This window comes from Rhinopithecus roxellana, chromosome 12 (assembly GCF_007565055.1).
Source record: "Rhinopithecus roxellana isolate Shanxi Qingling chromosome 12, ASM756505v1, whole genome shotgun sequence".
NCBI lineage: Eukaryota > Metazoa > Chordata > Mammalia > Primates > Cercopithecidae > Rhinopithecus > Rhinopithecus roxellana.
Window position 1 is genome coordinate 5,620,926 of NC_044560.1, and position 3,222 is coordinate 5,624,147.

The 3,222-nt window shown below is 46.9% G+C and overlaps 1 pseudogene; it reads right to left on the bottom strand.

Annotated features, from left to right (window-relative positions):
* Window positions 1-1,783: 1,783 nt before the first annotated feature.
* Window positions 1,784-2,959, bottom strand: LOC115892413 (annotated as a pseudogene).
* Between the last annotated feature and the right edge of the window lie 263 nt (window positions 2,960-3,222).

The window sequence follows — 3,222 nt, forward strand, 5'->3', positions numbered from 1 at the left end:
TTGCCCAGGCTGGAGTGCAGTGGCATGATCTTGACTCACTTCAAGCTCCGCCTCCCACACTGAAGAGATTTTCATGCCTTACCCTCCGGAGTAGCTGGGACTACAGGCGCCCGCTACCATACCCGGCTAATTTTTGTATTTTTAGTAGAGATGGGGTTTCGCCATGTTGCCAGGCTGGTCTCAAACTCCGGACCTCAAGTGACCCACCTGCCTCAGCCTCCCAAAGTGCTGGTATTATAGGTGTGAGCCACCGTGCCCAATCTCTTTTTTTCTTTTCTTTTCTTCTTCATCTTCTTTTATTTTTATTTTATTTTATTTTTTTTGAGACAGGGTCTCCCTGTCACCCAAGCTGGAGTACAGTGGTCTCATCATGGCTCACTGCAGCCTTGACCTCCTGAGCTCAGGCAATCTTCCCACCTCAGCCTCCCTAGTAGCTGGGACTACAGGCATGCACTACCATTCCCAGCTAATTAACAAAAAAGTTTTTTAGAGATGAGGTCTCACTATGTTTTCTAGGCTGGTCTTGAACTCCTGGGCTCAAGTGATCTACACCCCTCAGCCTCCCAAAGTGCTGGGATTACAGGCGTGCACCACCAACCTGGCTTGGTGTTTTTTTTTTTTTTTTTCTTTATTGAAAGACATCGCTTTTGAAGTTATCTATTTTCTTTCATATCCTCAAGTAATTTGATATAACCCATTTGTGATGGCTCACGGACCCAGAGAAGATGTGGCAATTTTACTGTTCTATGTATCTTCTGTTTTTCCTGGCTTGCTCTTACACTTGTAATGCATTTATGCATTCCACAAATACATATTAAAAGCCTATTCCATTCCAGGTGCTTTTCTGGGTACTGAGCTACATCAATGAGCAAATGAAGTTCCTGCTGTTAGGGCACTTACATTCTAGAGACGGATAATATCTCTATTTATATACAAGACAATAAGTAGACAAATGATTAAAGGGAAAAGGTGCAGTAAAGTTAAAAGACAGAGTGGGGCTAAATAGGCTATTTTATTTTACTTTTTTGAAATGGAGTCTGGCTCTGTCACCCAGACTGGAGTGCAGTGGCGTGATCTCGGCTCACTGCAGCCTCTGCCTCCCGGGTTCCAGTGATTCTCCTGCCTCAACCTCCCAGGTAGCTGGGATTACATGCACGTGCCACCATGCCTGGCTAATTTTTGTATTTTTAGTAGAGATGGAGTTTCACCATATTGGCTAGGCTGGTCTTGAACTCCTGGACCTCAGGTGATCCATCTACCTTGGCCTCCCAAAAGGGCTGGGATTTCAGGTGTGAGTCGCTGTGCCTGACCTGTAAAGAGGCTATTGCAGATGGGATGGTCACTGATATGGGGTTATTGAGCAGAGATGTGAATCAGGGTGAACAATGAGAAGACACGGGAAGAGTGTTTGAGGTCATGCAAAGGGCCTGAGGCAAGAGAGTGCTTCGCTTGTTCAAGTCAAGCAAGGCTGGCCTTAGAGTGAGGGCCAGTCCTAGGAGATGCATTTAGAGAGGTGTACCCTGTCAAGCCACTGTCCCCTTGATTACGATTTGCCAGCCACCTGGCCTTGTCACATTCCTGGAATACACCTGTCCTTGCTGCCTTGTGGCTTTTCTCTTTCTGTTCCCGGGAGTGCCAGTGTTCTTTCTGTGGCTGTTCTCTGGGTACTTTCTCACTGTGCTTTTAACAGCAGTACATTTGTTTACATCTTTTTTTGTTCTTTTGGAGGAAAATCTGTATTATTTTAATTATTTTTATGTACTGAAAACTCATCAGTGTACATTTAATCCAGCTTGGTGGCAAGTTCTTTAGCCTTTGCTTTTTTGAGATTGACAATGCGGGCCACAGACTTGGGAGCCAGGACATTGCCTCCCTAGTGACAGCAGATCTCATCGTGTCTGTCTTTGTAATTGGGCCTGATAGCGTCCACCAGCTTAGCCAAAGCTCCTTCGTCTTCTGAGTTAACCCATGGGAAGGTGACAGTGGTGCAGATTTTCCTGTGGACTAGATGTCCCAGTCTTGCCTTCCCCTCAATAGTGCAGTAAGGGACCCCCATGTTACAACACAGGGCAGGCAGGAAGACAACAGCTCGATGGGATCCACATCGTGTGCAGTGATGACCAGCTGAGCCTTTTTGTTCTCCACCAAGGTGGTGACGGTGTTCACTCCTGCTTGAAGGACACTGAAGGACAGGTGGTCTCTTAGTGGGGACGTCCCCTTTGCTGGCAGCTTTCTTCTCAGCCCGGAGCCAACAGCTTCTGCTTCTTGTCTTGCTTTGTCTCTGGTCTGTACTTGTGGGGAAGCTTAAGCAGCTGAGGAGACATTTGGCAGTCCAGGGCCTGGGTGAACGGGTTCATCACAGGAGGCACTTTCAGCCTCTGATAGAGGGTGGCTCTCTGCCGCCGCAACCTGATGCAGTAGGGCCATTTCACAAAACTGGTGAGGTCCCTTTTGGGCTGGATGTCCTGTCCAATGCCAAAATTCTTAGTCTTCTCTTCTTTCTTTCTTTCTCTTTCTTTCTCTTTCTTTCTTTCTTTCTTTCTTTCTTTCTTTCTTTCTTTCTTTCTTTCTTTCTTTCTTTCTTTCTTTCTTTCTTTCTTTCTCTCTCTCTCTCTCTTTCTTTCTTTCTCTCTCTCTCTCTTTTTTTCTTTCTTTCTTTCTTCTTCCTCAGCCTCTCAAGTAGCTGGGATTACAGGCATGCACCACCACGCCCAGCTAATTTTGTATTTTTACTGGAGACGGGGTTTCTCCATGTTGGTCACGTTGGTCTCGAACTTCCGACCTCAAGTAATCCGCCCACCTCGGCCTCCCAAAGTGCTGGGATTACAGGCATGAGCCACCGCGCCTGACCTGGCCTTTTCTTAAACAGAGGATTCACTACTTTCTTGGCTTTCTGCTTATTCATGACAGCAGGGGTGGGAGCCACCTTTTTCCCCTTGGGCTTCTTTCTTTTTGGCATCTTGGGCTGTGGAAGGAGAGATTGTTTACTTCTTTATTGACTTGCCCTAGCACCCCAACTGGCATATCAGTGCCACGTGGGTCGAGAACAAGTTTGTTTGATTACCGTGTACTCCCAGGACCTACTAGAGCACCTTAGGACTCAGCAGGCTCCAACAAGTGTTTGTTAAGTAAGTGAACAAAGATAAACATCTTGGCTGTCGCGGTAGCTCACGCCTGTAATCCCAGCACTTTAGGAGGCCGAGGTGGGCGGATCACCTGCGG